This window comes from Balaenoptera borealis (assembly GCF_965194805.1).
Source record: "Balaenoptera borealis genome assembly, chromosome: 20".
NCBI classification, from domain to species: Eukaryota; Metazoa; Chordata; class Mammalia; order Artiodactyla; family Balaenopteridae; genus Balaenoptera; species Balaenoptera borealis.
In genome coordinates, this window is record NC_138879.1 from 4,790,189 (window position 1) to 4,815,394 (window position 25,206).

A 25,206-nucleotide genomic window follows, 5' to 3' on the forward strand; every position below is an offset into this window, starting at 1 on the left:
GCAGACGACTGACACCCTCCCCCCTGCCCTCTAATATTTTAACTTTTTATTTTTTATTTTTTTTTATTTTATTATTTTTTTTAATTTTATAGCTTTTATTTTTATTTATTTATTATTTTATTTTTTGGCTGTGCTGGGTCTTCGGTTTGTGCGAGGGCTTTCTCTAGTTGCGGCAAGTGGGGGCCACTCTTCATCGCGGTGCGTGGGCCTTTCACTATCGCGGCCCCTCCCGTTGCGGGGCACAGGCTCCAGACGCGCAGGCTCAGTAGTTGTGGCTCACGGGCCCAGCTGCTCCGCGGCATGTGGGATCTTCCCAGACCAGGGCTCGAACCCGTGTCCCCTGCATTAGCAGGCAGATTCTCAACCACTGCGCCACCAGGGAAGCCCCTAACTTTTTATTTTATATTGGAGTATAGTTGATTAACAATGTTGTGTTAGCTTCAGGTGTACAACAAAGTGATTCAGTTACACATAGACATGTATCCATTCTTTTTCAAATGAGCTAAGACTGCAACAGAGGGTAAGAAGCTGCACAAACCAACCAAAATCTGATTCAAATAACAGCACTCAAGGTAGAAGAAAAATCGGTACAAACTCTCTGGAAAGTAACCTAGTGACCCATACTGAGATCTTAAAAGATGTGTATTTGCTTTAACTACATAGCCACAATTCTAAGGTCTTATTCTCAGGGGGAAAATGCACTCACGACAGCAGGAGAAAAGTAGGTGAAACGAGCGAGTTGGAAAGGACAACAGTTTGAATGTTTATCACTATTATATTAGAAACTTTACCTGGATCATCTCATTTCATCCTCACAAAACCTACAGGATTGGGACAACGATGCTCATTGTAGCCTTGTTTATAATCATGAAAAATTGAAAACAGCCTTCTTGTATAACCGCTGAGAGTAACATTATGCTGTGGCCACGCAATGCTTTACCACCAGACCCTTAAAACTGTTTATAAAAAATTCTGTACTGACAGGAGACAGTGCTCAGAGCATAATGTTAACAGAAGTATACAGAACTGTATATGCAATAGAATGACCAAAGCACTTCTTATATGTGTGTGTGTGTATATGATATAGTTACATATTCATGTATCCATGTGTATATCTGAAAGTCAACAGTGTTACAAATGGGTGATGGGATCATCAGTTGTATTTATTTTCTTCTTCACACTTTCCAATGTTTCCCCCAGTTTTTACAATGAGCATAATTACTTTAATTATCAGATAGTCAAAATATTTCATGGAAATAGCTTATTTATCATATGCTTTTCATGCAGATCTCTGAACACATATTACTCCTCTGCTAAAATACCGTCAGCAAAGGAATTCAAGTGGCCATATTTATCTAACAAGGAAAAATTACAGACAATTGGAAAACATCTAAAATACGTCCGTAACTGCTCTGCTGCTATAAGTCTCAGAAGATACTTCACATGTTCTCACAACAAGCAAGGTGTGTGACCCCAACACCAGCAAACATGTAGTCAATGTATTTCTAGCCTGAAAATAGCGTGACCTGCTAACATTCTTTACTGATGTTGAGAATACTTTGGGCTGTCTTAGAAAACGATTAGAACCATGTATGTTATTCCCATGTTTTAAAAAAATCAAAATGGTAAGTTATAGTTTACCATATATTTTATTAATCGATGACAGTCCTAACATCATAATCCTAAGCAAATAGTGTTATAAACATCTAAGAACACACAATAGGTAGGGGAAACTGATAGAGCAGAGCTTTTTTTAAAATTTTATTTATTTATTATTTATGTTTGGCTGCGTTCGGTCTTTGTTGCTGCGTGCGGGCTTTCTCTAGTTGCGGCGAGCGGGGGCTACTCTTCACTGCGGTGCGCAGGCTTCTCATTGCAGTGGCTTCTCTTGTTGCAGAGCACGGGCTCTAGGTGCGTGGGCTTCAGTAGTTGTGGCTCGCGGGCTCTAGAGCGCAGGCTCAGTAGTTGTGGCGCACTGGTTTAGTTGCTCCGCGGCATGTGGGATCTTCCCAGAGCACGGATCAAACCCGTGCCCCCTGCATTGGCAGGCGGATTCTTAACCACTGTGCCACCAGGGAAGCCCTAGAGCAGAGCTTTTGAAGGGTGGTTTTCTTTCTCTAAAACAACGCCATAAAAGATGGGGACAGGTCTGGAGAGATGAAAACAGATTTTGGTTCATCACCGAGAACCCCAGTCCTAGTCTTTTTCTTAGGGAATTCGGGGGTGCGGGGGAGACAGGCTCTTGAACTTCACTAGACTTTCCATTCCCTAATCAAGAAGGTGCTGCCTTCCTTCCCTCTGCTGAGCTCAAAGCCAGAAAGCAGTCCACCTCATCTATAGCCTGTAACTCTACATCAGAGAGGGCTGGAAGAGTGCTTAGAAGACACCCAGGAAGGCAAATCATATTTAATTCCAGGAGACTCAACTGGTTTGAAGTTTAGCAGCTCTAAACCATAGATATGCCCAGTCAGTCCAAATGAGTTATTTTTCCATTACATTCAAGAGTTTAGAGTTAGGCAAATGTGGTGATGTTATCTCGCGGACTCCATCCTGTTAAATATTCAGGTGTGTTTCCAAGGAAGATTATACAATATCTTGCTCAGAATGATAGCATCGATAAAGTCGCTATTAAGAGTAGGTAACTGCCTATACACCGCAATTTGAAGAGAGGTATAAGAGGCCCGTAATCAAAAATGTTTTCTTCCTTTGGGTATTATCACACCTAGGGCTTCACTACTGGAAAGTGGGCTAAGCTGTATTTTTTCTTCAAGAACTCCATTTCCAAAGGCTAATAGAGTTGCTAGTGAGAGCAGGATGAGTTGCTGACAGTCGTGCATGAGATAACCAATTATATTGTGTTCTCCCGTAGATGTAGGGATCCAAATTAGCTAGAATACTGCTCAAAGTAGAGGAAGAAGGGTCCAGAAGAAAAGAAGGCATGGGGAGAGATAAATTAGGAGGCTGGGATTAACATATACACACTACTTTGTATAAAATAGATAACCAACCAGGACCTACCATACAGCATAGGGAACTATACTCAATATTATGTAATAACCTATAAGGGAAAAGAATCTGAATAAGAATATATGTGTGTGTGTGTGTGTGTGTATATATATAACTGAATCGCTGTGCTGTACACCTAAAACTTACACAATATTGTAGATCAACTATACTTCAATAAAAAAAATTTTTAAAAAACATTTAAAGAAGGCACGAAAAAGAGTGCAAATGATGGAGGGAATTGTAGACAGACTGAACAGCAATGTTGAAAATTGCATAATTCATAGTCTCGCCTTGGATGGTCCCTGGGTTGGTGCTTCAAAGCAGAGGCATGGATGAAACGGTCATTAGTAGAGCCCTCATTTCCAGAGTTTCCTCATCCAGTTATAGTATCATATCCATTGTTTCCTATCGTATCCTTGGGGAGCCTCTCAGTGGCCTCCTTCCTACCTCCCACTCGTTCATGGACAGAAGACTCACCAGAAAAGGGGGGGCAGACATATTTTGAAGCCACTTTTGATCAAGGAGGGGTTTCCCTTCACTCCACAGCCAGCCAGTCTTGTCAGCCTTAAGCAAAACCGAATATGGCATAAATGATTGAATTTGAGTCTTCCCACCAAACAACAGGAAAGCTTTAGCCCATCCACCACCACCAGCCTGCTGCTCTGGCACTTGGAATCAATGAACCAGAACTCCTCAATTATAGCACATTTGGGACCAGATAATTCTGTGTTGTGAGATGTTTAGTAGCATCCCTGGCCTCTATTCACTAGGTGCCAGTAGCACCCATCGCCCCCTTTGACAATCAAACATATCTATGAATATTGCAAATGTCCCCAGATTAAAACTGTCCCCAGATGAGAACCCCTGCACTAAATGGACAGAAATCTTCATCCTCAATGAAAGGAGGGTAGGTAAGTACAGTCCCATTCTATTCTATCTTATATGCCAAAGCCCCTCGTTGAACTTTCAGCATGACTTTAAACCCAGGGGTAACACAAATGGATGTTCTTTCTTGGTCTGTGCAGAAGCTTAAACAATAAAATGACATTTCCCAGGCTTGGGAGAGGCCTTCCCGAGAAGCCTACTGGCCATATGTTCAAAAGCCATCAGGTTCTCTGCACCTTTGATCCTAACTAGGAGATCTGAGTAGTGTCTATAATCAAGGTATCTATATCTTAGTCTGACTGCCTGATAGGGTGGGCAGTTATCTTCTTCTTAGGGGACATCCCATGGGAGAATAACCAAAAACATCTCCATGGTTTCCATGGTGTGTTGCCACTGTGATCCCTGGCTGGGTTTGAGAAGATGTAAAGGATAGTGCAAGAACTCTCCATCTTGTCCTTGTACCACTTTCCAGATGGCTCATCTGGTGTTAGAACACACCTATGTCTAATTCCGCAGACTCGATGAGGTATCTTGAAGTTAGAGACCATAAAAGTCAAAGCTGGAAACAACATAAGAGACCACCAACCAACCCCTCATTTTATAGCGAGTTGGAGACAATCATGAGCTACTTAAAGACACAGTACAATGGGCTAGTCACAGCTTCAAATGGACTGATCAGGTTCACGGCAATAAAGAAAAAAAAAAGTGTCAGAGCAAACAGAAGCCTCAAACTAATGAGAGTCAGTCCTGCTTGGTTAGGTTCTAGCTCCCTGAAGTATAACAACAATACTCTCAAAACTATTTTTAAAATATTTTCACCTTAATGGGCATCATCAGAAAATCTACAAACAACAAATGCTGGAGAGGATGTGGAGAAAAGGGAACCCTCTTGCACTGTTGGTGGGAATGTAAATTGATACAGCCACTATGGAGAACAGTATGGAGGTTCCTTAAAAAACTAAAAATAGAATTACCATATGACCCAGCAATCTCACTACTGGGCATATACCCAGAGAAAACCATAATTCAAAAAGACACATGCACCCCAATGATCACTGCAGCACTATTTACAATAGCCAGGTCATGGAAGCAACCTAAATACCCATCAACAGACGAATGGATAAAGAAGATGTGGTACATATATACAATGGAATATTACTCAGCCATAAAAAGGAATGAAATTGGGTCATTTGTAGAGACATGGATGGACCTAGAGACTGTCACACAGAGTGAAGTCAGAAAGAGAAAAACAAATATAGTATATTAACACATATATGTGGAACCTAGAAAAACGGTACAGATGAACCGGTTTGCAAGGCAGAAACATAGACACAGATGTAGAGGACAAACGTATGGACACCAAGGGAGGAAAGCAGGGCAGAGGGGGTGGTGGTGGGTTGAATTGGGAGATTGGGATTGACATATATACACTAATATGTATAAAATAGATAACTAATAAGAACCTGCTGTATAAAAATAAATAAATAAAATAAAATTCAAATAAAAAAATTTTCACTTTAAAAAACCCGTATTCCATAGGTCATTTTTTGAAACTCCAAATATTTAGAAGGGCAAGCCTTCAGTCACTCTAAAAGCACTAGGCAGACGGATGGCACAAGGGGAGGCAACGGGTTGATTGTCTGGGAGCCAATCAGTCCTCCCTGCTTCCCTGATCCTTTCCCCCTCCCCACACCGTCCCCTGCTGTCATTTATCAAGACTGGCCTGATCCTGTGGAATTCCTCTCATTCTTCAGTCAGGGCTTTGACCTCATCCAACCAAACAAGCAAGGTACATGCTGGGAGAGCGCTAACACCAGGGCACGAGGGTGATGAGGAGGAAACAATCGATGCTTTAGGACTTTCCCACACTTGGGGGGAACAGTTTTATCGGCATTTGGGCACTGGGTGTCAAGGCTGGTCAGATGGAAGCCAAAGGTTCTGTGGGGGAGGGAGGCTGAGAGAAGGCGGCTGCTGTGGCTTCAATCATAGGACCGCTTCCTGGAAGTAGCTGGCTGTAGCGGCCAGCTCATTCAGAAGGGACCGCCTCTCACACTCCACCTGGGGAGATGCTGTGGGTCCCTCCTTCCCTCTAAAATGTGAAAAAGGCCCCAAAGTTCCCAACAGGCCCTCTCTACCTCGGAAAGCCACAAGGAAATATGGATTGGTTCCAGAAAAAGGCAAATGCCAAGGGTACTGGGTCCCGCCCTTCATACGTAAATCAGGACTGTTCATGTATCCGTCTTCTCTCAATTAACCAAGCACTGATTAACCCAATGGCGTGTTGTCCAAATCTGCATTTCCTCTCTCTTTGGTTGCTCTCTGGGATAGTGATGATTATTGCTCTCATCAGAGGTGAGCAGAAGGGGAAACCCAAGCCAGTCAGGCTGCTCCCTGGTAGCACATTTGAGCAGAGAAGGTGGATGAAGCTGCTACCTTAATGAAGACCCTAAGCTTCTCCACCTATTCTTCCCACTTTCTCATGTGCACCAGGCTGTTCTATCCCTCTGGGCTTCAAGTCATGTTGCTTCCTCTTCCCCCACCCCCTTGACACCCACTGAGCTCCCATCCTTATATCAGCACTTACTGATGTGTCTCCCTGATGTGTCCTAGTTAAGGTACCTCTCCCTCAGCTTTGTTCCCACTTTGCCAGGAAAAAAAAAGTGGCTCTAGTGCTCTATTGTACACACTTATTAATATTTGCGTTCCCTTGGAGACAGATTCTTCCTTACCTAATTCATCTTCGTATCCCCAGACCCTAGCATGGTGAGTAGCATAGAGTAGATGCTCCGTAATTATCTGATGAGCACATGCATCTGTATATTTATATTGTTAAGAGTCTTTCAATTCCTTACAGTTCCAGAAACCTGAGCCGTAAGTGGGCATGAGTGCTTCTCTAGACCAATACGCTGATTGTGCTACATAGAAATGATATTGGTGTGGTCCTTCAGATATTCTGTCAGTCTCCTCTCCACCTGGCTGCAGCTCAGCCCAACTGCTATAGAGTCTCTAGTACCTGCGTGGCCAGACAAGAGGCACTAGCACCACCACGGGCAGCTCTGGGTGCTGCAGTCTCCTTCGTCTCACACCAACCACACTCCCTTCCCCAAGCAACAGGACTGCACAGACAAGGGAGAGGACCTAGGAAATCTGAAGTCCCAGGGACTGCCATGTCTGCAGGACCCAAAGACTTCATGTTAAATCAGCCTCTTCCTGATACCAAATGTCCCTACGGGTGACTGGCGCACCCTCTGGTAACCTGAAAGAGTCCTACGTACCTGTGTGAGGTAGTCCACTACTGTTTCTCAGCCCCAAAACTCCTGTACATTGCTTAGGATGCTAAGGGTACCCTGCAAATGTTTTTTCACCGCTGCTGGCTGCTTCTTGAGAGGTTTTGGCAATACGGGACACTAGAGAGAGATTGAAAGCAGGACAAAGAAGAATGCACCCCCATTTCCTTTTTACTTGCCGTTCTTGCCAATGCCGCCTAGCAGCAGTGTTTTCTCTGTCCCCACGGCAACAGCTGGACGTGGCCTCCATCTCCCAGAGCCAGCCCCAAGTGCTTTCTCAGAGGTACAAGTCCCCACAAGGCAACAGTACTCCTTCCTCAGAGATCTGAATTCCAGCTCCATAGGTCCCTTCCTCCAAGCTTTGCAGATGCTATCAGCAGCCAGACAGAACCTCCCCCTCAGAGCTTCAGGCTCTACCTTCTCAGGGCCCTTCCTCTGATCTCTTAGGATCCATAGACTTAATCTCTTCCCATATTCCCCCAGCCTTTGGCAGGGAGCCTCTTCCATCAGCTACTGTGTTACCTCTCTGTTCCTATTTCACTTTTTCAGTCCTCCAACACCTATATAACCAATCCCCTATATTAAATTCCCTCTGTTGAAGTACCTAATGTGCTTTCTGTTTTTCTGCCCATACCCTCAACTAATACAGTATCCAAGGGTTCTTTCTGCTTGTCACCTAGGGAAAATCTGAGAATCAAGATTCTTTGCTCAAAATGACAGCAGAGTCTAAGAGAAGAAAAAAATTTTACTATATGTTTGATACTAGTTTTCTGAATAACCTTCAACAAGTCACATAATCTTCTTGAGGCTCTAACCTTCAGACCATAAATGGGGGCAAATAATCTTAGCTTCTTGCTTTGTCCTAGAAATGCAGAGAGAACTACAGGGAGTCTATGTGAAAGAGCTTTAAAGTCTATGTTAGAAAGGCATCATCGTCTGTACAAAACGACCTTGAATATCAACAGGCTGTGAAGACACTTCCTAGTTTTTATCTCAATAGGCTCTCCTAGACAGCTCCTCCCACCTACATTAACCACATAGGAAATAGTCCAGGTTTGCTGCTTTGTGAAAGACTCACCTTGACAGAAAGAGGTTGAAATCTCTTGTTCCTTTATTGGTAAAATCATAATCACCCATTTTCAAAATAAGATTTATTCTGGATGTTGCAATGACAGGTTGACCCTTTTCTGTGCTGAGAGAAGTAAATATTGGGAGATGTGGGTTTTGAGGAAAGGATAGGAAGCAGAAGGGAGGGGAGAAGTGGGATGAGGATGAGAGAAGGTATTTCTTTTATGTTTGGAGTCATGCCAAGGTGTCATATTCCTGTGAAGAATGGTTAGATCTGGAAGAAACTTGATGGATTAGTGGAAAGTGGGGGTGGGGGAAAGAGGCAGCACCATCAATTCCCTAAAGTTGGCCCAAACATGTTTCCTCATTATTCTGCCAACTGGTTTTGCAATAAATTGGAGGAAATTTGGCAAGATATTCAACCAGAGCATGGACAGTGTATTGGGACCAAAATAAACAACCATGAAGAAGTTGGCAGTTTCTCATTGGATATTTCAGAAGTGAGTTATGAGACACCAAGCTGTGAGTTACTTCTTATAAGTTTACCTAATGAAAATTAAAATTAGGCCACAGATATCAAGTTTTGCCCTTAAACCTTGAGAAACAAACAGTAAATAGGAAATACATTTAGGAAACACACAAAGAATTAGAGAAAAATAGAATTAGATCAAATATTTAAGATAATTTAGATATAGTCAACACATTGAACTAAAGAGATTTAGTCCAGAAACTCCACAATATAGAAACTATTCAGGCTTTCTTGTAACTGGGGTTTTTTTTTTTCTAGAAAGAGATATCCCTGAGATCCAGCTATTGCTATATTTTCTTGACTGAGTATCTATGAATGAACAGAGGTTAACAATTTGTGTACCATTAGCCCTCTTGGAAATTTGTCAATGGCTTTTTCTAAGAATTGTATGTTTAAATACATAACTTGAAATATATATAATTATAAAAAATAAATTATACTGAAATGCAGTTATCCAAATATTTAGAAAACAAATTTGTGATATGTGGTAGATACACTTCTTTATTAACAAGATAAACAGGATCTGACTCTGGGACTACTAATGGTTTCTTGCTAATGTAAATCAGGTAATACCATACCCATACTAAAAATTCTCATTGTTCTCTTTCGTCTACATTATATTCTAAGTCTTTAGCATCACATTTATGCACAACAGGAAGTAGATGACACATTTGAAAAAGGACAATTTAAGAAGGCTTTATCTACACAGCGACCATTTACAAAGGTGTGCATATAGGAGAATCACAAGAGACAGTGCAGAAACCTAGGGTTTACCATTTCTAGACCCAAAAAGATGAGGAGAAGCAGCAGTTACCTGACCTTTAAAGGACAAGCTGAGTTGACCAGGTTTAGAGGGCCAATGACTTTCCATTGGGAAAAGCATCCATCCCAAGATGGAGGATGGAGGATCCCTCCATTCTCATGGAGGGAGCCGATGGAGCAAAAACTCTGACCTCACTCTCCTCCCTTTTCCCAATCTCCTCCCAAGGCTCTCCATGGGGGGAATCCAACCAGAAGCCAGAGGGCAAAGGAACCCATTGATATCTTTCCAAGAACAAGGAGGGCAAGGGTGGAAAGTGATGTGGAGGGACAAACAGAAGAAATCAGCACAGTATTGAAGAGTTTCAATCTCTGGTCCAAACTGTTCCTCCTTCTTTCTCTACCCCTCACTCACAGATACCCTCCATGATGGACATTCCAAACTTCCCAAATATGCCAAGTTCTCTAAGTAGTCCTCATTTTAACACAGTCTAGAGTAGTATGCCAGTAGCCTCTTTCTCCAGTCGAATTCCTGGTTGAGTTCTTACTAAGACTTCAGGATCAAGATGAAAGGTCACCTCCTCTTGGAAACCTCCAATATTCCAAGGCAATTTTAGTCAACGCTGCCAGAATATTGCATCACTTCAACATTTCCAAAAGTACTTCCCTGAGAACGTGAATCCTGGAAGGTGTTATTAGGTGGAATGTGAAATACCAATTTACACGGGATTGGTGTTCCATGGAATACATTTTGGGAGATGATACTTCACTGCAGCAGTTGCCAAATTCCTTTAGACTCAAGACAGAATATTCCCAGAAGGAGGGGACTAATGTATCTGAAGAATGATCCAGATAGCAGTGGAAGTGTGAAGCAAAAATTAAAATATGTTAACTACAGATGCTGTATCAATACACAAAGAACAAGTTTCTTCCTCGGGATCATAACCTTGTCCTCAGAGGATAGATGCCGAGGAATTCATATATTTGAAACAAACAAAAAGAAACAGTCACGTGTAACTTTAATCAGAGCAGGAAATTTAGGCCGACTGGTTTCCAAGGAGTAAAAAAGTCCCAGACCAGGTGGGACAGAAGCAGGAAGCCAGAGAAATGAGGACAAAACCTATTGGTCACATGAGCTATTCTATGGTGATATTTTAGTTTTCTAAGAATTATTTTTGGAGACTCAACCAATTCGTGTTATTCGTATATATTTTTAAAATGTTGGGGCTTCCCTAGTGGCACAGTGGTTAAAAATCCGCCTGCCAATGCAGGGGACAGGGGTTCAAGCCCTGGTCCAGGAAGATCCCACATGCTGCAGAGCAACTAAGCCCATGCGCCACAACTACTGAGCCTGCGCTCTAGAACCCGCGAGCCACAACTACTGAGCCCGCGTGCCACAACTACTGAAGCCCGCACACCTAGAGCCCATGCTCCGCAACAAGAGAAGCCACCACAATGAGAAGCCTGCGCACCACAACAAAGAGTAGCCCCCGCTCTACGCAACTAGAGAAAGCCCGCGCGCAGCAGCGAAGACCCAACGCAGCCAAAAATAAATATATAAAGAAATTAATTTAAAAGAAAATTTATTGAAGTATAGTTGATTTACAATGCTGTGTTAATTTCTTCTGTACAGCAAAGTGACTCCGTTTTATATGTGCGTGTGCATATATATATATATATATATATATATATATATATATCACTATTTTCCTTTTCATATTCTTTTCCATTATGGTTTCTCATGGGATATTGGATATCCTTTCCTGTGCTATACAGTAGGACCTTGTTATTATTCATATGTTTAAATTTTTTCTTCTGATAAAAATCTACTTTAAAAATAGTGATATTTTGAAAAATTTTAGACTGTCTTGGTTTTGAAGAAAGATGGAAAAAGTCTCCTCACCCTCCCCAACTCCTCCAAGGAAGAGGGAACATCATCGCCATGGGCTGTGACCACCCCAGCAGCTGCCAAGAGGAAGGCAGAATGTAAGCGGTAGAAAGTAGGAGGCTCTTAATTTTGCTGTCTCCATCACAAGCTTCTAATTTCTCGTCCCTCGTCAATTGCTGGGGGGTTGGTGGGGGCGTTGTTCGTGATGGTCCCTAACTCCGATGCTCTTGCTCCACAGAAATGCCCAACCCCAGGCAGCAGTGGTACCCGAACCATCTCGGTCCCTTGTTGACACTATTTTTCGTACATTTCCTTGTCCTCGAGGAATCACCCAATGACAGCTGGACTAGGGATGTGCATGATCACCTGTGGATGTTTTCTTTAGCTCCTTCGGTGGATGGCATGGATACTGCGCTTTCATAGCTGGATTGTCAGGGGAAAGTTTTAAATCAGGGGTGATTTTTCAGGAAGTGTGTCTCTGCAGCAACCTGGAAGCATGATGTACAGACCTGTCACACACAGTTAGGATCTCCATCAGTGGCTGGTCTGGTGTTGGCAAGGTCCTGAGAGGGACCCCTGTGACCCCCTTGCTAAACTACAAAAGTAAATTAATCTCTTCCAAATGCAGTTCCTTACATTTGGCTATTAAGGCCCAAGCAGTCCAGATGGCTGGGTTAATTGAAATGAAAACCATTTTTCTTGGGACAAACTCACAGTTCCAAGTCGAGCAGACCCAGCAGACTTGACCTCTTTTCTACTCACGCTCATAAAGAGGCAACAGATCTTCAGAGGGTTGAGCATGCGTGCATTTCCTTGTTCATAAGAGAAGATGAGCCAGAGGGAATGGGCAGTAATGAAAATTCTCTGGAAGCATTAGGAACTTGGATCATTCCGTTCCTGCGAGCAGGTCCTGACTTCTCTGCACCTGGAATTCTCTATCTGCAAAGCACACTTAGCAAACATGACTTCTGAGCTTGGGAAGTGACGTGGGTAGAGGGGACCCCAACGAGGCTGAGCCTTGCTCTCCCCCTGGTCATTATCCACCTCAGCTGGTCCCAGTGCCCCTTGCTTTCTTTCCCTGTCCATTTATGCATTCCCACCTTATCACACTCACGTACAAGGAGCTATACACATTCTAGATCTGGGTATTTAGGATCCTTCATCAATGTTTTATTCATGGAAATGGTGAAACAATCTATGCCCGGAAACTCCCATACATCAACCTCAAGGATGGACTCTGTGTGTGTGCACGCACCTGAGTGTACACATGCTTTCCAAATCGCTTTATTCTTTTTTTTTTCTTTTTTTCTTTTCGGCTGTGCCACTCGGTTTGTGGGATCTTAGCTCCCTGACCAGGGATCGAACCCGGGCCTGTGTCAGTGAAAGCGCCGAGTCTTATCCACTGGACTGCCAGGGAATTCCCCCAAACTGCTTTATTCTTACGTAATGGCTACTAGAGCTACAAAAAGTGCAATCAACTTTCTGTCCACTACTTTACCTTTTACTTGGGACCAAAAAAGATATAAAGACTAAATCTCACCCATGTTTATTTTTCTTCTGAATTGATAGGGCACAGTGTATCAGTGGAATGGTTTTGGCTGCCAACACCCCACTAAAAGTTGTTTAAATGATAAGGACACATCAAAAGACATGGGGTAGGTTGTCTCCAGGAGGGGTTAATTCAGCGGCTCAATAAATGGTCTCTTTCAGAGTGTCTTGGCTTTCCCTAATAATTGCAACTTATAGCAGCTTCAAGCATTACTTCCTACCTGACAACATTCAAAGCAAAAAGGAAAGACCTATTTTGATGAATCTTGTTGTGCAGTATTTTCCCAGAGCATCTAACAGATTCCTATCATCTTTCATTTATTTATTTATTTTTGGCTGTGTTGGGTCTTCGTTTCCGTGCGAGGGCTTTCTCTAGTTGCGGCAAGCGAGGGCCACTCTTCATCGCGGTGCACGGGCCTCTCACTATCGCGGCCTCTCTTGTTGAGGAGCACAGGCTCCAGACGCGCAGGCTCAGTAGTTGTGGCTCACGGGACTAATTGCTCCGCGGCATGTGGGATCTTCCCAGACCAGTGCTCGAACCCGTGTCCCCTGCATTAGCAGGCAGATTCTCAACCACTGCGCCACCAGGGAAGCCCCCTATCATCTTTCAGATGCCCACCTCTAAGCCAACCACTAGCAAAGGGAAATTTAGGAATCTCATGATTGGCTAAGATCAATCAAGTTGTCTCCCTTGAAAACCTCCTGCTCCACCCTCCCTGACACATTGCTTCCCTAAACCTCAACCAAATCAGGGTTCTGTTGGGAGACATAGCAGGGATTGGGGCCTGAGCTGTTGTTGTAACCAACAGATGCCCAGTTACAATATTTCTTTCATTGCTCAAATCTGTCTATTTGAACACAAACTATATAAACTCTCTTAACTCGATAACAGATGACATAGTTATCTGTAATTGGAACGGAAATCAACTATCTATATAACAGGTATGTGCAAGTCTTTTATTATAACTTAAAGTGAATTTACAGCAAATTTTCCAATTATTTCTAACTTTTTTGTTTATCATATCTAGAGTATTAAAATCCTACCATTCTTACCAAGCTGATCTTTACCCCAAGGATCACTCTTTTTGGGGGGCCATGAGACTGAATTGCCCACCAAAGATTTAAATATGTACCATCATGTGACTAGGGGTCCAATCACCTTTCTTCACCTCAGTTTTTACCATTGATATCTGGCAAAGAAACCAGGCATTGCTGAGCCTGAAATGAATATAACTAAGCTCAACTTACCGTGTAGTAAAATGTTCTGTGTATATGCATATCTATCAACGTATGGGGAGCGAGTGTGTGTGAGGATGTGTAGTATGAGTCTTAAACTTCCCGAGTTGACAACACATGTTCGCAGTATGGCTTGTCGATATGGTTCTTGATTCAAATAGAGCTGCGCCATGTTAGTCCCCTAAGGACAGCCATCAGCAGTACCCCTCAGCTCAAGAATAGTTTAGATATTTTCCCAGGGACCAGGCAATGTGTGCAGTCAACCATGTGTGGCCTTATTCTGACATTGGAATCAAAACCAACTTCACAGAAAAGGGGAAAGCAAATATATTTAGAGAAAACACTCCAGAATCAAAGAAGGTTTCATGCCAACTGCAAACACATTTGTGAAGTGAATGAATGTCAGCTCTCATACTCCTTTGTCCCTTTATAGAACTGGCTCTATCGGCATCCTCCCCTTCCTAGCCCCTAGTGATTGTATGCTGAGTCCCAGAGAGCCCAAGCTTCTTTTCCAAATAGGCTATTATATGCAATTGGTATCTCCACCTTCCTTCCTCCAAGCTTACCCATCCTGTGTCTTGTTCCAAGGTGACCCTGCTTGAGGGGATGTGAGTTACCCCTAAAGGTGAAATGAAACGATGGTGTGTGTTCATGGCCGGTGACGGCCTTGAGAGGACACTTTTGCAGTGGGGCAGCTGACAGTTCATTCCTGAAAGCGACAACTCTCCCAGAAGTTTGGAGGCATCTCAGCTTGGGAGATAGGGAGTTCTATTTGGGACAGGGAAAATCAGACCCAGGTGACGGCTTCTGACTCAGTTTAGGGTTTCTAGCCAGTTCTGATTATGAGGATGGAAGTTTGGTCACAGGACGGTCTTGGGCCCACGTCTCTCCACTTTTAAAATAGACAAGTGATCGGGCCTCAGAACCTGAAATGCAAAGGCTCAGAGTAAATCCCAGACTTTGCAATTCACTCTTCCCCACAGGCCAAACAAGAACTAATTTTAAACAAACCACCATGACCGAGCCTGGGGGAAAGGCCAGGTTCACAAAGCAATGGAGCCGGCAAAACTGCACGCCCCACCCAGATTGTTTACTTCCCCCGAGCCTTTCAGGGATGGAACACAGGGCTGGGGTTTGCGATGCCGTCCGTCCTACCCCGAAATTCCCTTTTCAGGTTAAGATTAGGAAATCCTTGCCCACACCAGTCTCCACTGAGCCAGAAGCTCCTGCCTTCATCCCTTTTGGTTGCTTTCATTAAGAACTCAAGTCTGGATTCCTATAATAGATAAGCCAAAAAAAGCTTCCTGCTAAAAATTGTTTACATACGTGTTTAAGTCATGGGTTTTTATGTCAGTCAGTGTTTCAGAGAAACAGGAGGAATAGGACATTTTATATATATATATAAAATATATTCACCATATATTATTATATAATATGTATTATATAATGTATAAATATTATATTTATTATATATTATTTTTATTATATGTTATTATATATTTATGTTTATATATATTTATATATATTTCATATACATACATATTTAAATGTATGTTTTATATATTATATATAAATATATAAATTTAAAGATATATAATTTTATAATTATATACACATATATACATATTATATATATATGTACATATTATATGTATATACAAAATACATATATATACATATATAGAAATACATACGTTTATATATATATTTCTTCATATATATATGAAGAAATTTGTTTCAGGGATTGGCTCATGTAATTATGGGGACTAGAAAGCCCCAAATTCATAGGGCAGGCCAGCAAACTGGAAACTCAGTTGTGGACTGATTCTGCATTCTAGAAGCAGAATTTCTTCTTCTCTGGGAAACAGTTTTTGCTCCCAAGTCCTTCAACAGCCTGAATGAGGTCCACCCACATTACTGAGGTAATCTGCTTTCCTTAAAGCCAACAGGTTTTGAGTGTTAACCACACCTACACAATACCTTCTCAGCAATATTTAGATGAATGTTTGATTAAATAGCTAGGTGCTCTAGCTTCACCAAGTTGACACCTAGAATTAACTATCACAGCTTCTGACGGCTTTGCTGGCATCTGAACTTCTATGAAGTTCTTGTATCGTAAGAAGCTTTGGGGTTGTTCAAACCTCTTGGCTATGGAAAGCCAAAGATTTTGTGGACCTGGGATTCACGGCTGCAACTTTACCCCAAGCCAGGCAGTGCCACCCGTGAAATGGGGGTCTCACTGTCTCAATCAAGTCATAATGAAATTATGAAATTATTTCATAGTAAGTTACATGCTTATTATGTGTTAGGCAATTTGCTAAGTAGTTTAACAGCATCATTTGACTAACGTTATTTCACTGAAATGAATCCTCACACTATTCCTTTGCAGATGAGGAAAATTCAGAGCTCAGAAAGGTTAAGACACTTGTCTGAGGTCACACAGTGCTTTCAGTGGAGGATCAATATTTTTTTCTTAATAGCTCTTTATTGGAGTATGATTGATTCACAATACTGTGTTAGTTTCTGTTGTACAACAAAGTGAATCAGCCATATGTGTACATATACCCCCATATCCCCTCCCTCTTGAGCCTTCCGTCCATCCTCCCTATCCCACCCCTCTAGGTGGTCACAAAGCACCGAGCTGATCTCCCTGTGCTATGCTGCTGCTTCCCACTAGCTATCTAGTTTACATTCGGTAGTGTATGTATGTCGACACTACTCCCACTTCGCCCCAGCTTCCCCCTCCCACCCCGCTCCCCGTGTCCTCAAGTCCATTCTCTATGTCTACCTCTTTATTCTTGCCCTGCCGCTACGTTCATCAGTACCATTTTTTTTTTTACAATGGAATATTACTCAGCCATAAAAAGAAACGAAATTGAGTTATTTGCAGTGAGGTGGGTGGACCTAGAGTCTGTCATACAGAGTGAGGTAAGTCAGAAAGAGAAAAACAAATACCGTACGCTAACACATATATATGGAGGATCAAGATTTGAACAGGACTGTTCTAACTCCTGCACCTCACATGCCCCGTAGAGCAGGATCTCCAAGACCAGAAGTGGATGGATTAGGGATTTCTTCTTTCCTCCTTCCCTTCTGCCCGCCCCTCTTTCCCTGCTTTCTTCCCATCTACCTTCCTACAATTGTCTTAAATGTCTACTCTGGGCATAGCCCTTCTCTTGGAAGTTTGCAGCTGTCTGGTGGGTGTTGGGGGGGGGTACTAAAGGAAGGGGTGGGCAGAGCTGAGATGCTGAGAGTTTTCAACCAACAACTCATCAGGGTAAAGCAGGAAGAGACGTTTTGAGTTGCAAAATGTGTTTTTGCCAAAACTTAAAATTTGGCCCTGAACAGAACTAAAATGTTGCCTTGGGCCAAAGATGCCCTGGGAGCATCTACCTACATTCACAGGCCACTTACCCAGATCACAGTGTGATGTCAACTTCCTCCCAGTCCCAGGCCAGAAGAGGCCAAAATATACTGCCCAACTCGATCTCTGTCTTCTTCTAGATCTTCATGGAAGAAGAGTCCACAGCCCGGCTAACCTATCTGCCTGCCCAGTAAATTACGTATAAGACTCTTTGCAGCTTTTCTCCTCACCCAGCCTTAGGCAGGACTTAACACGTTCACTGCATGAGCCCTACTGTCTGGTGCGATGCTCAAAATCAGAGACCTGAAAACACTGCCCCTGGGGAAGAATAATCGAAACAGAGTCGGCAGCAATCAACCAAGAACGGTTTTATTTCACACACGTCGGGCAGTTTCTGCCACAACTTTTTCCTCCGAGTGAATCAACACAAATGAAAACGGGCTGATGCTCTGGTCCACCAGAGACTGCAGAGCAAAACCACGGAACGGAGGCTGCCTGAGTCTAGCTTAATTCAGAAGAACAAAAAAAAAAAACAGGGAATCACTCAGCAGACCTCAAATCCCCAGTCAGAAGAACATGCCCATGGAGCCCATAGTTTTATGGACCATCTACCCCATCTATTCCCTCTTGCCACAGCAAGTAGATTAAAATAACTCACAAAGCCTTGCCTTGGTGAGTGACATTTTCGTTATTAACATTGTTGCCCCTGTTGATCTTGTGTTCTTTTTTCATATAAAGTCAAATGCACAGTAGGAAGAATTTATTTTACAAAATAACTACAGCACTTCTACTATGTGAGGCTTGCATTTTGTCTCCCTCCTTCATGTCACTCAACTTCCTACTCAAATGCCACTTTCTCAGAGAGATCGTTCCTGGTCACCCTCTCTAAAATGACACCCTCTACCACCCAACACTCCAAACCCTCTAGTTCTGCTTTATTTTTCTTCCTGGCATCATATCATATATTTGTTTGTTTCCTTATGATCTATCTCCCCTGCTAGAATGTAAGCTCTATGAGCCCTGAGTCATTGATTAATTTAATCACAGCTGTGTTTCCAGCGTCCTGAACAGTATTCAGCACACAAGAGATACGAGGGGCTAGATAAATATTTGTTGAATGAATCGATCAATGGATCATTCACTTAAAAGACCATGCCGAGAATGAGCAGTCTTGGAGCTTGATATTTGAAATTCTCTTGTCGGAGAGCAACCCTGAAAATTCTCACCTTCGGCAACGCATAGCTTCAAATCCCATGGGTTATGATTAGGCTGATAATAGGGAGTATCTGACTTAGCTGCTTAGAAAACCAGCCGTGGAAGCTTTCTGTGTGTCATGTGGACACAACTGCCCTTGAAGCAGTATCCAGTTGAAATTTAGAGATCAATAGTTGAAAATCAGATTGCCCAAGTCCAACTCCTGGATTTTGCATTTCCTAGATGAGTCACCTTGGGATGTGTATTTTAACATCTCCATGTTCTTAGTTTCCTTGTATGTAAAACAGGAATGAAGATACTTCATAGGGTTTTATGCAAGGAAAAATAAACAAGTACGTGTAAGTTACATTTCCTACACATAGGGAACACTCAATAGGTACTAGTTATCGTTAATTTTGTTATTTGAAAAATTAATAAAAACACTATGCCATTCAGGGCCAGTGCCTGGGTGAGGCAGTGGCGCACCTGTGACATGAAATGTAAGTAGGCAGTCACTGTCAGATGCCAACCGTGCACCTCTTCCTAGTCCTGGATCTGCAAGAAATGGACAAGCAAGAAATAAAGCTAGTGTAGAAAGAAGGTTAGATGCAGTTTGTCTCGTGGTGCAATGACGTTTACAGAACGTGCATAACTCTCAGAGGAAATGTGATTCAAGAGAAGAACAGGGTCCATACAACAGTAGGACCAACATTGATGTTTTGGCAAATTTAGGGGTTCCCTGAGGTCTCTGGACAAAATCCTCATTGACAATGAGACCGCTGGTTCTCAGAGCTAATCTTCAGACTTAGTTGCGTTCCCATGGGCTTCTACCTGGTATATCTATAGGCTGGTCCATACACATTGTACAAAGAAAGGTCTTTTAGATATACCTATAAAGACCAAATTTTATCATGACATCAAAATGCATTGGTGAATGGCATGTCAATGACACTATACTCCAAGACTGTGGACAAGATGAGAATAGTACTGGGGGGGGGACATTGGGAGGAGCCCCAAGTCATCAGATGCCCACGTTCCCCAAACACATATAAGGAAAATGGCTAAAAGGGTTCATTTCTACCCTACGTCATGATATGATGTAGGTGCTGCCGTGTTGTGTGGATAAACCAACCCTGCTCTCTAACCACATCCAACTGCTCCATTGAATGGTCGAGAAGTCAAAGACAGCCACATACGGACAGGGCATGACGAAGTCTGAATGTCTCTGGAGTGCATTGTTCCCCAGTTCTGACCCATAAGGCTGTCTAACTAGGATGGTGGCACACGAGCCCAATCAAATCCTTTCTTTCAGGAAGTACAACTGTTAGACAAACAAAGAGAAGACTAGTCTCTGAAGTCCAGTTCTATGTGAGGGTTGACATACCTCACAGTTCTGGGTCTACTAAGATCCAGGCAGACACCATGATGGAAGAGAGAGCATCTCTTTCTGCCCTGAACACACACCAACCCTTGTAATTCATCCCCCTTGCTGCAGGTAACCTGTCAGGGGTCTCGCAGAGATGGACACAAAGTCTCACGCATAATCTCCAAATGGTTTAATACACTTCAGTAACAATACAGCTATCAAAGTGAAGGACAAAAAAGGCTGAAATACCAAGAACAAATACATCTGTCGTCATGTCCTTCCAAACAGATTACTGGTTTTTAAGAAGTTAATGTAAAGATACCTACCGTGATATTCATGATGCCTCCACCTTTTCAATTATTTCTCCATCGTGTTTGTAAGAGAACTGGAGCTCAGAGTTATAAAGTAAATTTGTTGCAGTACAAAACTGCAACTCCATAGGTTTGCTTAATCTCATTATATTGCTCTCACCCTAAGTTAACCATGACTTTTAACACAGATAAGATTTAGGTCTTGAAATACATTGAAACTGAGAAAATAAAATGGAAGAGAAATCCGTAATTACGATCCATCTTTCAAATATACCACTGGGGCTGGGAAACCATCTGACAAAATTAAAGGCAGCACAACATATTCCACCATTTTTATTCCTTCCCCCTCTTCCTTTGGCCAAAACGTGGTGGTAGGTTGTCATGAACTGTCCCTTCAAACATGGATGTCAAAATGTTCACATTCAGGTCCTAGGTGTCCTGGTTAAACAGCTGGGAGTGGAATTTGACTCTCATGGAAAGAGTTTGAGACACGATTTAGTCATTGACCTCCAGTGTTTGCTCTGACTTCTTACAGGCCAGTTCGAAGTGGAGCTGTGAAGTTTCCCAAGCTCCATTCAGGTGACAAAGGTCCACCCTGCAAACAACAGTCCTTTACCTTCTGAGACCTGACCCCTATGAAGCAGCAAGGAAGGAATTTTCTGGCTCTGCTTCCTGGCACAGTCATGAGCCAGGATCTTTTATTCTGATTAGTGGACCTTCACAACTGAGCCTCAAGAAATTTGTAGTTAGTGATCTGAGTGAATCGGACAATTGGATCAGAAAAAGCATCAAGCATACCTCTCTTTCTGCCTCTACACTGACCTGCAGTCTCTGGAGTGGACCAAACAAAGAGGAGCTGGTGAGACTGACTTCAGGGAAGAGCAAAGTCAAGAAGAGAGGTCAGCAGACTTGACCCATTTCAAGTCTAATATACCCAATTTATTAAATGCCCATAAATCTGTCACTTAACTGTATATTCTGCTGTGGTGGTGATGGAGACCCCATTTAGGGATGTAAGTGCCAGTAGGAGATGAAGAAACATTTCTATTTTGTTGTTAAGTACTGAGGTGCCATGGTTCTGTTCAGCCTTCTCCTTCCTGATGTGGAGGAGGAGTTATAACTGTGGTGAAAAATCACTCAGGGTCTCACCTCAGTATCTGCACCCAAATGGCTTCAGCTATACATTCTCCAAAACACAGCATCAAGGCTAGCAGCCAATGGGCTGAAAGTCCTAAAACTCAGTCTTTTTAGTGTCCCATAAATGAAAAAAGGGGGAAGCACAGGCCTGGACTGAAAGTCAGGAAGGGAGCACGTGTTCTCATGGGGTTAGGACTGAAAGTCAGGAAGGGAGCACGCATTCCCATGGGGTTAGGGTAGGGCTGCCCCATCCTCTGTGGTAGCTCAACTCCTAAAAGAGGAAAATGGTGTCACCCTTAGGACTAATCCCCGGAGTATTGAACCACATCATGAAAAAAATTCCACTGTTCTCACTATCTGAGTGAGGGCTGGGGAGGGAAGGGAATCTAGGTCTGCAGCATAGGACGTGGTCTATTACTGATACATCAAGCATCCTCGTTCTAAAATGTAAATCGGATCATATAGGTCTCCAGCTGCATTGCCTTCATTGGTTTTGGATAAATTCCAAAGTCCTTAACACTGCATCTAAGACCTTTTCTGATCTGACATCAGCCTATTTTTCCAGATTTATCTCTCACCGCAGCCCTCACCCCCAGTAACTCTCTACATTTGATCCACCCTGCGTCCCCATAACCTGCCAGCTTTTCTCTTGATACCTGGGTCTTGCCCATGTTGTTCCCTCTGTCTGGAACTTATTTGCCCCACCTTCTCTTTCTCTGGCTAACATCTACTGGACTAGAAAACACAGGGCAGAAAACAAATAGTACCAGCTCTCAGCTGAGTTTTTACGTTATATTAATACTTCGTTTCTCTGAAAGCTCCCAGAACTAAAGAATGTGCAAAGCCACAAATCAAGCAATGCCATATAGGAAATAATTTTTAAGCAATAAATGTTAAATACAGTTTACAAGTACTTGTACAAGCTTGTTAAAAACATGAACATCAATTACTCAAATTTTAAGGTGCATTTGTAAAAAATGATCCATATGTAATTGGTAGATCATCCTTTTTGAAGTCAGATATACATGGCTTTGCGGTTCAGCTCTGCCACTTATTAGCAGTAGGACCTTGGAAAATTATCTACCCCCTCTTGGCTCCGTCTTCTCATCTGCGAAGTGGGGATGACTTTAGCACCTGCCTGACAGAGTTGTGGTGAGGCTCAAATGAGATAATAAGGATAAAGTGCCTAGTGCTATTTACCAGGTGCAATGAACTGAATGTTCCTATCTCCCCAAATTCGTATGTTGAAATCCTAACTCCCAATGTGATGGTATTTGGAGGTGGGGCCTTTGGGAGGTGATTAGGTCATCAGGGCAGAGCCCTCACGAATGGGATTAATGCCCTGATAAAGGAGACCCTAGAGAGACCCCTCACCCTTCCCATCATGTGAGGACACAGACGAAAGCTGTGAGGAAACCAGCCCTCACCCCTGAATCTACCAGTCCCTTGATCTTGGATTTCCAGCTTCCAGAACTGTGAGAAATAAATTTCTGATATTTATAAGCCACCCAGTCTACGGTATTTTTGTTTCCGTAGCCTGAGCAGACTAAGACACCAGGCATGCAGTAGCATTCAACCAACTTAATGACAACAGTCACCATCGTCAACGTTATCATTTAACATCAAAATGCTAAAACAGCCCTGCCGCATCTCTCCGTGGCAGCTCCTGGTGCTGTAAAACTTGAGTTGGTACCATTTTGCAGCTACCAAAACCATGTAGGGGGTAAACCTAGCCTAGATCACTCCAAAGATCTCCACCCACCACCTTCACGTTTGGAAAAAGGAAAATGCAGGAGTCTTCCCCCGTGGGTATGCCCAGGAGAGGGGAAATCCCTAGGACATTCTGGAGGGTCTAGCCAACCACCGAATTAAAGAGGGAGGCAGCCCCCTTTTGCAACCCCTAAAAAGCACGTTGCCCTTTCCTAAGGCTATCCTCATTCCTTCGTCCAACCTGACGGAGGCAGGGCAGATATCACTCTTATAATTTTAAATGAGGAAACTGAGTCCCTTAAGGCAAGCTGCCCAAGCTCACAGGAGTAAACTCTTCCCCATCCCCGTCCCCACTGCCCACACGCCCAGGGCAGGAGCCCCTAAACTCAACATCCTCTGCCCTTCTCAGAGGCGCCACCGCGCTCCTTTCCACAGTTTAACTTTCCTGCTCCTGACAATGGCCGTCTGTGAGCGGCCCTCAGCGCCTGGAATTCGAAATTGTTTTTCTTCCCTCCCTTCCTAAGGACCAGATTGTCCCGAAGCTCCAGGCTGCCTGGCCGGTGCAGGCCTGACAGGCTGGCACTGGAGTTGCATGGAGGACACGGATTTGTTTTCTCAGGATTGCTCATGAGCGATGGAGTGCTGGCCTTGGCTTCCTTGTGAGAGGTGCAAGGCAGTTAGGCATGTATTTGCAGGGAAGTAAACTTCAAGAATAAACAGAAACACACACACACTCCACATCCTGCCAGCCAAGCCCCGGTCTCCTCGTCCTGACAGGTGATCCATTCTGACTTCCTTAGAGACGCACACCCAGCCGACTGCATGCCTTGAAGCATGGCGGGCGGGAAAGAGGACAAACTTGGATTCTCCACTTTCTAGCAGGGTGGGCGTGAAAAAGTTACATACTCTCTACACCAGAGGCTCCACATTTGAAAGCTAGTCAGCATTCTTTTGGTTCCTCCAACATACCAGAGTCTTCCCCACCCCAGGGCCTTTGAATGCACTCTTGTCTCTGCCTGCGATGCTCTCCCCACGTCCCCCGACTCTCATGAATGGCATCCCTAACCCTTCAGGCTTCAGCTTAAACACCATCTTCTCAAAGAGCCTTTCCCCAGCTACCCTGTCTAAAGGAGGTCACCCTCCACCCACCCCACACCAATTATTGCCTATCTTGGGCATTCATTGGCTTTCTTCAAGTATTTGTCACAATATCGAATACCCTTTATTTGCTTTGTCTTCCTGTTCAAACTTGAAGCTCCTTGGGAGCTGCTTTCTGCTGTGCCGGCACAGTACCTGGAACGTGATGAGGACTCAATCAATATCTGTTTAAATCATAATAAATGTCCTTGCTTTGTCCAGGCTTAATTAGTTCAAGGGAAAGATCAATAACAGCCACCAGAACCCAGAATCCCTGATCCTGTGGGCAATTTTATCTTCAACTGAACTCATGTGAATGATAAATAACAGCGGCAGAAAGATGTGTAGCCCAAAAGGCCGAGGAGACTAATGATCTTGTTGCCAGAAAAGACATCACAAACTCTTTGTTGTGTGTTCTATAATTTGGGTACTACACCAATTGTATAACATTTTCCCCACATCTGCTTGGGAATCCTCTCTACCTGCATAAGTATGGAAGTGTGTTTATAAAAATATCTATCAATAAATCATCGAAGAATTTAACAGAAGGCTGGATGAAAAAATATTATCAGTGACAAGCTAATACATGGGAATTTACAATTAAGTTCTATTTATATGATACAGATTTGTGAAGTGTCTGAGTTATAAATAAATGAATGATGCAGTTCTACATTCAATAGCTAATAAACTTGCTCAGAAAATGAAATATATACTTATGAAACTATTCTAGGAGCCTATTTAAAAAGCATAAAATAGTATAATGAAACTATTTAGTTAAATG

General features: G+C 43.0%; 1 long non-coding RNA gene across 2 annotated transcripts in view; it reads right to left on the reverse strand.

The window, feature by feature from the left end:
- The window catches only part of LOC309617955, an 81,745-nt gene that overhangs the window by 33,357 nt on the left and 23,182 nt on the right, over positions 1 to 25,206 (reverse strand). The window contains exon 1 of one of the 2 annotated variants that reach the window (XR_014238218.1): positions 3,484 to 13,281. The exons of the other annotated variant lie outside the window; for it this stretch is intronic. This is a non-coding gene — a long non-coding RNA (uncharacterized lncRNA). Of the gene's footprint in view, positions 1 to 3,483; positions 13,282 to 25,206 lie in introns of those variants that run through there. 2 annotated transcript variants of the gene reach the window in all.